Here is a 14,037-nt window from a genome sequence, read left to right as displayed (position 1 = left end):
ACCACTCCGACCCGTGGTTGTGGATGAACCTTTCAAGCAGTGGGGTTTGGATTTTATTGGCCCTTTGACACCAACCTCTAGTGCCAGTCACACTCATATTTTAACAACAACAGACTATTTTACTAAATGGGTTGAGGCCATTCCGATACGAAAGACAACCTCAGAGATTGTTTGTAATTTTTTGAAGCAGAACATCTTAGTTTGATTTGGAGTCCCATTAAAACTTGTAGCAGACAACGCTACCAATTTCTCCTTTGCTGAAATTTCTTTGTTTTTCTATGATCATGGAATCTCTCTTGCTCACTCATCTGATTATTATCCTTAGGGAAACGGTTAGGCTGAATCCAGTAACAAAAACCTCATTAATATCATGAAAAAATTAGTGAGTTAGAATTTCAAGGATTGACATAAGAAATTGTATGAAGCTCTTTGGGCCATTCGTACATCGCCAAAGAAGGCAATTGGGATGTCTCCATTTGAACTAGTCTATGGTGTTGGCACTCAGGTATCACTTCCTTTAGAGCTGGAAGCCACCAAACTACAAACAGTTATTGAAGATGCTTACTTCCAGAGTTCCTTAGAAAAGTGAATCATGCACGTGACAAAGATTGATGAAGAAAGGGATAAATTGGTGGACCAGATAACAGAACATCAAATGAGGGTAAAAAGAATATTCGACTAGCGAGCAAGGCCTTAAAAGTTCATGTTGGGTGATCAGGTACTGCTTTGGGACAGAAGAAGAGAACCTAAGGGAGCACATACTAAGTTTGAGTTGCTCTGGAAGGGACCATTCTTGATTCATGAGGTAAAAGGACCGAATTCTTTTAAGCTTTGAAATTATATCAACTGTAAACGAAAGTCCCTCATAGTTTTTGTACATAGTGTTTAGTTATTTTACGTTTGTGTTTTGAATAAAGTTTGGCATGCAAAACTAGAGATTCTGGAGTTCTTTTCTAATTCCTTCATAGTTCTAGTCCCCATTCAGAGCCGATCTTAGTCCACTCGTAATTTTTTCCTTTTTAATATTCCAATTTGCGGGTTGCCTTTTGTGTGCTTACTTCCGTCGGGTCATTTATTCCCCTTGTACTTGAACCATTGAACTCTTTTGTCAAAAGGTTCATATGGTTAAATGTTCAAAGAGCGATTTAAAAAGAAAGTTGTTTCGGTCTTTGACACCATGTGAACAAGCGCATTTTATTTTTATTTTTGGTCATTGAAATTTTGAACCCGTTGAACCAAATTTCAAGAGGTTCAAGGGTCAAGGTTTGGAATGCCTTTTAGTGAGTCACAACAATGTATTGTTATATGATGAGCATGAGTCTTTTTACATTGAGTTGATATGTGGTCTTTAACCTTGAACCAAATTTCAATAAGTTCAAAAGGTTCAAGGTTCACTTTAAATAGTCCTTTTCTTTTGCCGCTCATTCCCGATGTTGTTTATGTGCCACCCGTTACTGTTATATTTCTTAAGTGAACTTGAACCATTGAACCTTTTGTTCAAGTGGTTCAAGGTTCATAGGTTCATTTCAAAACTAACCCAAAAGCTTTTTGGTGGAAATAAAAACAGCAACAAGGAATATTCCCTTATTCAACTTTTTGAAATTCTAAATGTGGAAAGTAATCATGCAAACATCAAATTGCATGTGCAGAAGTGATGGATAATTAAGAAGGTATCAGGTTTGTCATTTCACCATTACTTTGCACGCTTGGGTAAATCATGATGAAGCGTGTGTGGTCCTATAGATATTTACCCGTCTGATTAAAGGAAAAATGTATGAGTTTATTTCCATATTTAGGAAGGTCACAGTTGCCATACTTCAATAAATTGGAGGCGCCGAAGGTAAATTCAGCTCTATTCTCCGGAAGAATTTCTAGTTTTCATGGTGTTAATGGGTAAGTTCAATTGTTTCCTCCTAAGTTGTGTTTCTTTATGTACTGAAGTTTTATTAGTGTAGAAAAGGGGGAAATCTAAAAATTGTTGGGGTAGCATATTGTATTGCTTTTAAAATTTCTTGGTTAAGGGAATAGATAGTTAAAATGAGGCCACTGCTGCCAAAGTTTGGCCGAACCTCATGTTTAGTGAGTATCTTTCTGGAAATGGAAGACACCTCCTTAGTTCATGTAGATTTGGGGGATTTCCTTGAAAGGACTAAGAACCCTCAGGTTGGTTCATTAATGGAGAAGATAGTTAAGAGTGGTCCTGTGGAAGCTATTGCATTCCTGCTCGTCGCGTCGTGTCCAGATTTAGTGTTGGCCTACATGAACAGATATGATTCTGAGAACAGGTGTATCAGAACCAGTGATGGTGAGGTGTTAGTCGATATTAATAGGGAAACGATGATGACGACAATGGGTATTCCGCATAAAGAGGAGTATGAGGATTGGACCATTGGAAATTCATACGCCTATTTCTCCAAGAAGAAGAGAAAGTACAAAAGTGTAATTGCAAGAAATTGGCTCTTGAAGGTTCAGAAAGGAGGATCACGATTACCCAAACCCCTAACCAGAGAACACCTCATCGCAGAGGTGTGGGACATTGTTGTGCTTTTGAACAGAGTAAAGGGGAATTCACATTCCTTCTACTAAAAGGACTGGATGTACATTTTCATCCAAGTGGTTCTATCCGATGACAGATTTCTGGATTGGTCTTAGGTAATTGTGGAGACACTTCATGAAGGACTAAGCAATTTTGTGGAGATGACTGGGTTTTACATGTCTTCTTACTTGTTTTATACTTTAGCTTGCATAAGAGATTGCCCTGGATTACCCAATGAACCCTAGATTGATGGAATGTGGGTTTACAATTATTACCCTTTGTTGCAAAAAAAGAGATATGTTGAAGAAATTGATAGATGGAATGGAGTCTTTACGGGAAGACTAGCCTTTGAACTTCAGGGTGATGTAAACAAGAGAATGTCCATTGAGGCTATAGAATTTGTGAGTATATATGCGAGCTTATTTATCCAATTTCCACGGTTTACTCATATATGGGTAGGTGGTTTTGAAGGCTAACCATTCAAATTACCCAAGTACGCCTTTGATAGCTACGTGCTTATAGAAGTGAGCAGGCAGTTGGCTTATATAGATATAAGACTAGGGACAAAGGGTGAATTCGGGATGGTATTTCCCGTTGAGCTTGGGTATTATAGTTGTAAATCGGTATCATATGCCTTGAATCTAGAACTGGAGTTCAAAAGGATGAACCTGCAGCCATATGTGGCTAGGCGAAGATTCGACAACAAAGGTTATGCAAGGGAGAACCTTAATATAGACAGTCATTTCTTCCATAAACCTCCGATAGAGGATTATTGAGAAAACTGCAAGGATGAGCATGGAATGAGAAAGAAGCTGTGGTCAAGATTCACTTTACGACAGATAGCTATCTTGAGGCTCCCAATTAATACATCAGGTGTATTGGAAGATACAAAGGGAGACGTCTTGGATCTTGATTTTGGTACTGATATTGAAGGGAAACCGATTCCAAAAATTGACTGGAAAAAAAAGAGAGGATGATAGCATCCAAACAAGGACCTTCATTGTTGTCAGGAGAACAAAGAGATGGTTGAGGAAACTGAAACACAAGGAGGGTCCTCACATGTCCTCACACGAATCAAGAATTGATTCACACATCGTGGTTCAATCTCCTATTTCTGCCACTAATGAAATTGTTGATGTTGCAGGTGTCTCAAAGCCCGTTGTAAATAAAATACCACCAAGAAGGTCAAGAAGGTCGCCATCCAGTCTTACAGTTGCCTGAGTAACTCGGCCAAGAAGCAAAAAGAAGGGTAGGGAACCTATCCTGCAACAAGTTGTCATGGACCTAGACCCCAACAAAGAGCCTGAACAAACAATGAACTCACAAGATCAATGCGAGCTTGGGATGCAAGAAATGGATAAAAATGAAGAACTAGAAATTCAACATGATCCCATGAATACCCTGGTAATCGTTACCTCCCTAGATGCACAGATCACCCTGCCACCTAAAGAACCTACTAATGCACCAAGATGGTTGGAAGCCGCCATTGGAAAGAAGAGGAGTGCAGTGCTGGTCACCATTCCACTGGAGGACATGGTTAGTAAATGCTTGGAAAAAGCATTAAAGCCCAAAAACCTCAAAACACAAGCAATGCTTGATGTGGATGACACAACAAGACATTGGACAGCTGAAGTGGCCAAGCCCATTCCTGGGAGAGATGCAGATAAGGCCATAGAGGAAGATTTTACTATGGAGAAAATAGATTTGGAGGTTGCATCAAGGGTCATTGATGTAAAACATCTGGAATCCTCTACAAAGAGGATAATCTCAAGGACTTGGAAAGATGAAAAAGACAAGAGAGAAATAAAGAAAATGGTCACATAGATGGCAGAATACATCAAAGCTATTCACAAACCAGATCCTCAACCATTTTCGCATATATTAGTGTCATTTGAACCTAAGTCTCCAGCAAACTAGAAGATGCTTAATCAAGTTCAAAGGAACGAGGTAGTGACCGAGATGTTTAACAAATGGTGGGACCTGATAATTCAACAAGGATCAGAATAAATTATTAACATGGTTAAGGTTTATAAGGATGCAAAAACTGTGAGTAAAGAGTTCGAGCTGGAGATGGTCGCCTGGGAAAAGGAAAGGATTAAGTGGGTAGTGGTTCTCGCACAAATGAATGATGTCCAAAAGTATGGAGTGATGAAGTTCCTAGCTGAGAAACCGACAGAGAACCTAGATGATAATGTGCTATACGTGTCAAAGAGAAACGTGGAATGGTGTAACTCAATCATCGGGTAGGGCCATGAAGAGTCCACCAAGCTGCTCAGAGGACTGACTGACTTGATTGACACTATATAGAAAGACCTTAAATTTATTGATATCCAACTCATGAAGGAGGGATCCAAGGTGATTGAGGAAGTTGTAGACATGACTAAAGTCTTTCAAGAAAGAGTCCATTCTATTCAGACCGCAAAATTCTTGACTAGCGATGACTTTTCAAAGGTAGCAAGGATTGAATCAATGGTCATTGTCTGTTCGGATCACTTAGAGGTTCATAAAGCGAAGGTCACACAGGTGATTATGGATAAAGAAGTGTGGAAGCAGAGGATCATGCACATTGGCCTACCCTATTTCCAAGTCATCCTGAACTTTTCGGCAACACACCTAGAATGGCGTGGATCTGCGAAAAAGCAGGACAAGCCTGTAACTTCCTTAGCTAATGTGGATGTTTAGTTGTTCTAAAATGAAATGTTGGCCTTTCAGTGGCTATTAGTTTGGTTCTCTTTTATGTTATTTTAATGGTTTCTTTCACCGAAGTGAAATTAAATTTTATTTGTTAATCATGTAAAAACTATGGCCTAGTGGCTATTTAAGCTAAAAAGCTGGCCTTTGAAGGGGTTCTAAAACTGTGATTTTGGAAGCAATAGAAAAGTTTTGTGGGAATGATACAATGGCTGATTATTAATGAAATATTGTGTTATCTTTGAATCTGTGCATTCCGAGATTCATAATCTTTCTTAAGTTGTTATGTGGGCATGATATAATCTGGTAATCAGTCATCTTTGCATTTCTTCTCAGTTCATATTTATTATAAGTTGTTGGACGACTCACATGGAGTTGATCTGCTTGATCCCCCCTGCCCTATGAGGCATGAGAGAGTCTTTATTGCGCTATTAGTTTCTCTTACCGAGTCCCCATTTTGTTTTGAATGTATACAACAAATATGTTATAAATCAGATTCTATGAACTCCACTTTTAACATTCTTTCAGAAAAAATTAGGCGTTTATTTGTGTTGATGGATAAATGCTGAAGCCTTTTTAATACTTTCTTGTTAAAATTGTTAGCATATCAATTGTACAATTAATTCATTGCAAGTCATATGAGGAGGGTCCCTCAAATGCAGAGGTTGAATTTTCATTAATTCTTCCAACAGTTGGTAAATTTGTTTCTTTCAAAAGGGAAAAATGGAGTGACATTTTGCTTTAAGGAGATCATAGTTAGAAGTTTAAGAAGGAGACAAATTTGTTAACCAACAGATTTTTGGTGACTCTACTGGGGAGTTGAATTATAAGATTGGTCGCTTAGTTGCAAGACTGGAGTCAAGGAGATTTACTAGGTCCCAAAGAAGGGAAGGGGTTTTTGATGCTGTCTTTCAGGAGTTACATAACCTAAATTTTCAACCCACTTTCTCACCTCAAAGAAGGGCACAAAGTAGGCCTCCTTCCCCATCGTCATCACCACATGTGTCCTTAGTTTGTCAAGCTCTAACCTTGCACAATGTTTCTCTACCTAATATAATCAACCCAACTCCCCTCAATATCATACTCCCAATGGCATCAAATAATCCTTAGGGGGCAGCTGTAGGCCCGTTGAACTTAGGTTTGCATCTTAACCCCTTACCAAAAGGTGTTAGGGATCATTTACCAAAATTTAATGGCGATGGAATGATCATTGTTGATGAACATCTGAATGCCTTTAATGTAGCCCGTGGGATAATAGCGGTTTAACATGAGGATGTTGTTGTGAGGTTGTTCGTCCAAACACTAATCGGGGTAGCAACTGATTGTTTTTATCACTTACCAAATAGTGTGATAACAACCTAGAAAGATCTAAAAATGAGTTTTGAGGCAATATTTAAAGTAGCAAAGGATGAATATTCCCTCTTAGCTCAATTAGCCCAGTTAAAGAAGGAAATTCCTGAATCTATGAGGGACTTTATAGCAAAATTTGATAAGATCTTGCACAAGATTCCAGCTAATCAAAATCCCTCAGATGACAATCTTAAGTGTTTCTTTATTAGTTCTATGCCTTCCAAAATAGGTTTCCTAATCTATAGGCAAAAAGTTGCAGATTTAAATGTTGCTAAAACCCTTGCAGTTGAATAAGAAGATGATTTATTCACAACAGGTAAATGGAAAAGGGAAGTACAGACACCTAATGCTCAGCCTTCAACTTCTTGTTCTGATCCTGTCATCCAGCGATTAATGAATGACGTGATTACCCTTAAAAGATAGTTTCCCAAAGCTAGTACCTCATACCCACCTCCCTACAAAGATATACCTAGAAGGAATGTGAACTAGTCTTTGGGCTATGGGAATAAGACCATGCAATTACCCCCTGCTCAGCAAAGATTAGCAATTGAAGCACCTCCTAGTAAAGGGAATATGTGTGTGTTTCACCTAACTTATGAACATGATGGCAGTTCCTGTCCTGAGGTGGTACGTTATGCACAATTGATGAATTTAAAAGATACCTCAAATGAGTGGGGTGAAGAAGAATCTTCAAAGCAACCTGACGACTCTGAAATCCATTTTCGTGAGTACGAGTCAGATTCAGAAAGAGGCAATGATATTTTGGTTACTTTAGAGGATCCTTCATGTGTTTTGCTCACAAGAAATCAACAAATGTGAAACCCCATATGTCTTCTTCATCATTTACGATGGTCTTCAAAGGTAAAGGGATTGATTCAAAATTGTATAATAATGATTAAAAATTGCAAGAACCCTTATTTTTAAAGCCTTTTGAAAAAGAAAGTTCATTTGATATTATAGAATTTTGCAAATCTTCTCAAATTCAAATCACACCTGTTGAGTACCTAAAGCTAAATCCTAAAGAACTTGATAGACTTGTACAATTAGTGAAACAAAATAATGCACAACAGACTAATGGAATGCAATGATCAGTAAATGTCATATTGCCCTCACATATTAATGAGTTGGTTCATCCCTCGGTTTGTGAAAAGATACCTGAAATAACTGCTCTTCAAACAGATGATTCCATACCCCTTCTTGAGTTGAAACCAGAGCCCTTTCATATATCATTATTCATAAATGGTCATAGGTTGAATAATTGTATTATAGATTCAGGTGCATCCGATAATATAATGCCCTCTGTTGTAGCCAAAGCATTAGGGTTATCCTTGACCAAAACCTTTGGCATATGTTATTCTATGGATTCAAAACAAATTCCTCTACTAGGCCAAATTAAGGATGCTCAAGTAGTTCTTTCCTCCCACCCAGATAAAAGGATCAAGTTGACGATTCTGATAGCTGATATCCCAGCTAGTTATGGCATGATGTTAAGTTGTACTTTCTATAGGGACTTAGGTGGTGAAATCAAAATAGATTGATAACAAGCCACAATTCCTATTGGGAAGCAGTGAGTCATCCTGCAACCTAAACGAAAGTCCAAATTCACTGTTTTCCCATCTAATGACCCTAGGGCCCAGATTTTGTATCATGATTGCCAATTTGGGAACTACATGATTTTGTCTGATAGTGAGGTGGAGGGGGATTCATCTCAAAATGAGGGAAAAGAAAGCCTGTGGCGAATTGAGTTCAATGGCAATTGTGTAGCATCAACTTCTGGTGCAGGAGTAGTGTTAATACCACCTCCGGAAACCCTATTCCTTTTTCCTTCAAGCTAGAGCTCAAAAATACCAACAATACGGCTGAGTATGAGGCCTTGTTGTTAGGCCTAGCTGAAGCTAAGAGATTGGGAGTGAAGCTCCTACGGGTTAAAGGAGATGTTGAACTGATTTTAAAGCAGGTTAGGGGGTTGTTTAGTTTTAAAAATGAAAGGTTGAAGCACTATCGAAATAGAGTTTGGGACGTAATTGAAGATTTCGATGCATTATCCATTGATGCAATACCTTGGGAATTGAACTCAAAAGTAGATTCATTAGCAATCTTAGCTTAATTGCTTATCCCACATCCTGAATTTGTTGAAGAAATTTACAGGGTAGAGTTGGTGTATCGGCCCAGTGTCCCAGACAACTCTGACTTGTGGCAGGTATTTGAGAGTGATAAACAAATAAATAATTTTATGCAAGGTTTAGATATGTTTTCTGCCATATATTTTGAATGTTTTGATGTAGAGTGCAAAGAATTTTCGCTAGAACGAGCCAAGGAGTTGCCTGATGGAATCATGCAGTTGAAAGGAAACAAGATTCCTAAAGGACTAGTTTCTTTGGAGCATCTATCTGATCATAATGATGCCTACAAAAATAACAAAGATGACAAGTCCCGAGAGGCCCAGGATAGTGGAGTTATGAAAAGGTCAACATTGGTACCGAGAATGAACCTAAATATATCAATCTAGAAAAGTGTTGTACACCGAGAGAATATGAGAGGTTCATTAGCCTCCTAGTGGAGTTCACGGATGTGTTTTCCTGGTGTTATGACGATCTTAAGAATTTCAGAGAAGGAAAATTTTAGCACAAGATTCCTTTGAAGCCCAGAGCAAGCCCTTTCCATCAAAAGCTTAGAAACTTCAATCCAAAAGTGGCACAAGCTATATTCCAAGAAGTGGATAAGATGTTAAAAACTAGGATTATACATCCTATCCATCATTCTACATGCATAGCAAATATAGTACCTATCAGAAAGAAAAACGGGGAAATAAGGATTTGCGTAGCCTTTAGAAATCTTAACCAAGCCAGCTTAAAAGACAATTATCCCTTGCCGACCATGGACCACATTTTGCAAACTGTCTCAAGGTCGGAGATGATGTCCATGCTTGATGGATTTTTTGGATATAATCAGATCAGCGTTCAGGAAGTTGATCAACACAAAACTACCTTTATTACTCCCTGGGGTACATTTGAATATATCTGGATGCCCTTTGTTTTGATTAATGCAGGAGCAACATTTCAATGGGTGATGGACTTGTATTTTGGCCACTTCGAGGATAAGATCATTGTTGTATATTTGGATGATTTGACAGTGTTCTCAAAAAGAAGAAAGGACCACCTTTGGGACCTGAGGCAAGTGTTGCAGAGGTGTCGCGAGCATGGGGTATCCTTGAACCCCAAGAAATCAGTGTTTGGAGTCACAGAGGGTAAGTTGCTCGGTCATATTGTTTCTAAAGAAGGGGTGAAAATAGATCTTGAAAGGGTAAGAGCAATTCAACAACTAACTCTACCGTCAAGTAGGAATGTCGTTAGATCTTTCTTCGGGCAGGTGAATTTTCTTTGGAGGTTTATCCTAGACTTTGCTAAGACTACGAGATATATTGTAAATTTGATGAGTGAGAAACAATCTTTCAAATGGAGTGAGGAAGGGAAGAAAGTGTTCGCCTCAATAAAAGATGCTATTGGTCAGGAACCTGTCTTGGTTAATCCTGGTTTCAATAAAGATTTTTTCATCTACTACTATGCCTCAAAGAACACTATGTTAGGTATTTTGTTATAGAAGAATGATGATAATAATGAGGTCCCTTTATCATTCATGAGCATACCTTTGAAAAAGCATGAACTTAAATATTCAATAATGGAAAAGCAAGCATATGCGGTCGTGAAGGCGATGAAATAGTTCAGGTATTATATTCTCCATTCTCATGTTGTGGTTTATGTGCCTCAGTCGACAGTCAAGAGCATTCTAACGGAACAAGACATAGGGATGAATGAAAGGGCTTCTTGGGTATGAAAAAGCTAGGAGTTTGATTTAGACATTAGACCCACAAAATTGGTAAGGGGGCAAGGTTTGTGTAAGCTAATTGCTAAAACTAAGGAGGGAGTGACAGAGGAATTTCCTTTAGTTCTATTTGTTTCTCTACAAGATTCCTGGTTTGCAAATGTAGCTTATTACTTGACATATGGAGATTGCCCAGAACACCTTTCTGCGAAGGAGAAGAGGAACCTGAGACTGAAAGTTGCTAAGTACGTCATGCTTAATGTTGTACTATATAAAAGGGGACTAGATGGAACCTTCTTATGATGTGTTGATAAATCGCTCCAAGGCTCTCTTTTGAAAACATTCCACGACGAGGCCTGTGGGGGTCATTTCTTTTCAACAGTAACTGCTTACAAGATCTTGAGGAACTGCTATTATTGGCCAGTAATGTTTAGGGATGCATATGCATGGGTGGCCAGGTGTAAAAAATGTAAGTTGTTCACCGGTAAACCTCAACTTGCAACATTACCACTCCAACCCATGGTTGTGGATGAACCTTTCAAGCAGTGGGGTCTGGATTTTATTGGCCCCTTGACACCAACCTCTAGTGCCAGTCACACTCATATTTTAACAGCCATAGACTATTTTACTAAATGGGTTGAGGCCATTTCAGTATGAAAGACAACCTCGAAGATTGTTTGTAATTTTTTGAAGCAGGACATCTTAGTTTGATTTGGAGTCCCATTAAAACTTGTAGGAGACAACGCTACCAATTTCTCCTTTGCTAAAATTTCTTTGTTTTTCTATGATCATGGAATCTCTCTTGCTCACTCATCTAATTATTATCCTTAGGGAAACAGTAAGGCTGAATCCAGTAACAAAAACCTCATTAATATCATGAAAAAATTAGTGAGTTAGAATTTCAAGGATTAACATAAGAAACTGTATGAAGCTCTTTGGGCCAATCGTACATCGCCAAAGGGGGCAATTGGGATGTCTCTGTTTGAACTAGTCTATGGTGTTGGCACTCAGGTATCACTTCCTTTAGAGCTGGAAGCCACCAAACTACAAACAGTTATTGAAGATGCTTACTTCTAGAGTTCTTTAGAAAAGTAAATCATGCATCTGACAAAGATTGATGAAGAAAGGGATAAACTGGTGGACCGGATAACAGAACATCAAATGAGGGTAAAAAGAATATTCAATAAGCGAGCAAGGCCTCAAAAGTTCATGTTGGGTGATCAGGTACTATTTTGGGACAGAAGAAGAGAACCTAAGGGAGCACATGCTAAGTTTGAGTCGCTCTAGAAGGGACCATTCTTTATTCATGAGGTAGAAGGACCAAATTCTTTGAAGCTTTGAAATTATATCAACTATAAACGAGAGTCCCTCATAGTTTTTGTACATAGTGTTTAGTTATTTTGCGTTTGTGTTTTGAATAAAGTTTGGCATGCAAAACCAGAGATTCAGGAGTTCATTTCTAATTCCTTCACAGTTCTAGTCCCTAGTTAGAGCCGATGTTAGTCCACTCGTAATTTTTTCCTTTTTAATATTCCAATTTGTGGGTTGCCTTTTGTGCGTTTACTTCCGTCGGGTCATTTATTCCCCTTGTACTTGACCCATTGAACTCTTTTGTCAAAAGGTTCATATGGTTAAAGGTTCAAAGAGCGATTTAAAAAGAAAGTTGTTTTGGTCTTTGTCTCCGTGTGAACAAGCATGTTTTGTTTTTATTTTTGGTCATTGAAGTTTTGAACCCGTTGAACCAAATTTCAAGAGGTTCAAGGGTCAAGGTTCGGAATGCCTTTTAGCGAGTCACGAAAAATGTATTGTTATATGATGAGCGTGAGTCTTTTTACATTGAGTTGATATGCGATCTTTAACCTTGAACCAAATTTCAATCAGTTCAAAAGGTTCAAGGTTCACTTTAAATAGTCCTTTTCTTTTGCCGCTCGTTCCCGGTGTTGTTTTTGTGCTGCCCGTTACTGTTATATTTCTTAAGTGAACTTGAACCATTGAACCTTTTGTTCAAGTGGTTCAAGGTTCATAGGTTCATTTCAAAACTAACCCAAAAGCTTTTTGGTGGAAATAAAAACAACAAGAAGGAATATTCCCTTATTCGACTTTTTGAAATTCTAAATGTGGAAAGTAATCATGCAAACATAAAATTGCATGTGCATAAGTGATGGATAATTAAGAAGGTATCAGGTTTGTTATTTCACCATTACTTTGCACGCTTGGGTAAATCATGATGAAGCATGTGTGGTCCTATAGATATTTACCTGTTTGATTAAAGGAAAAATGTATGAGTTTATTTCCATATTTAAGAAGGTCACAGTTGCCATACTTTAATAAATTGGAGGCACCGAAGGTAAATCCAGCTCTGTTCTCTAGAAGAATTTCCATTTTTCATGGTGTTAACAGGTAAATTCAGTTGTTTTCTCCTAAGTTGTATTTCTTTGTGTACTGAAGTTTTATTAGTGTAGAAAAGGGGGAAATCTTAAAATTTATGGGGTAGCATACTGTATTGCTGTTAAAATTTCTTGGTTAAGGGAATAGATAGTTAAAATGAGGCCACTGCTCCCAAAGTTTGGCCGAACCTCATGTTTAGTGAGTATCTTTCCGGAAATGGAAGACACCTCCTTAGTTCATGTAGATTTGGGGGATTTCCTTGAAAGGACTAAGAACCCTCAGGTTGGTTCATTAATGGAGAAGATAGTTAAGAGTGGTCTTGTGGAAGCTATTGCATTCCCGCTCGTCGTGTCGTGTCCAGATTTAGTGTTGGCCTGCATGAACAGATATGATTATGAGAACAGGTGTATCAAAACCAGTGATGGTGAGGTGTTAGTTAATATTAATAGGGAAACGATGATGACGACAATGGGTATTCCGCATAAAGAGGAGTATGAGGATTGGACCATTGGAAATTCATACGCCTATTTCTCCAAGAAGAAGAGAAAGTACAAAAGTGTAATTGCAAGAAATTGGCTCTTGAAGGTTCAGAAAGGAGGATCACGATTACCCAAAACCCTAACCAGAGAACACCTCATCGCAGATGTGTGGGACATTGTTGTGCTTTTGAATAGAGTAAAGGGGAATTCACATTCCTTCTACTAAAAGGACTGGATGTACATTTTCATCCAAGTGGTTCTATCTGAAGATAGATTTCTGGATTGGTCTTAGGTAATTATGGAGAGACTTCACAAAGGACTAAGCAATTTTGTGGGGATGACTGGGTTTTACATGTCTTCTTAGCTATTTTATATTTTAGCTTGCACAAGAGATTGCCCTGGATTACCCAATGAACCCTAGATTGATGGAATGTGGGTTTACAATTATTACCCTTTGTTGCAACAACAGAGATATGTTGAACAAATTGATAGATGGAATGGAGTCTTTGTGGGAAGACTAGCCTTTTAACTTTAGGGTGATGTAAACAAGAGAATGTACATTGAGGCTATGGAATTTGTGCGTATATATGGGAGTTTCTTTATCCAATTTCCACGGTTTACTTACATACGGGTAGGTGGTTTTGAAGGCCAACCATTCAAATTACCTAGGTACACCTTTGATAGCTACGTGCTTACAGAAGTGAGCAGGTACTTGGCTTATATAGATAAAAGATTAGGGGCAAAGGCTAAATCTGGGGTGGTATTTCCCAT

The sequence above is a fragment of the Cryptomeria japonica genome, chromosome 4 (assembly GCF_030272615.1).
Source record: "Cryptomeria japonica chromosome 4, Sugi_1.0, whole genome shotgun sequence".
Taxonomy (NCBI): domain Eukaryota; kingdom Viridiplantae; phylum Streptophyta; class Pinopsida; order Cupressales; family Cupressaceae; genus Cryptomeria; species Cryptomeria japonica.
The sequence above is the reverse complement of the archived record's forward strand: the minus strand, read 5'-3'. Positions refer to the sequence as shown.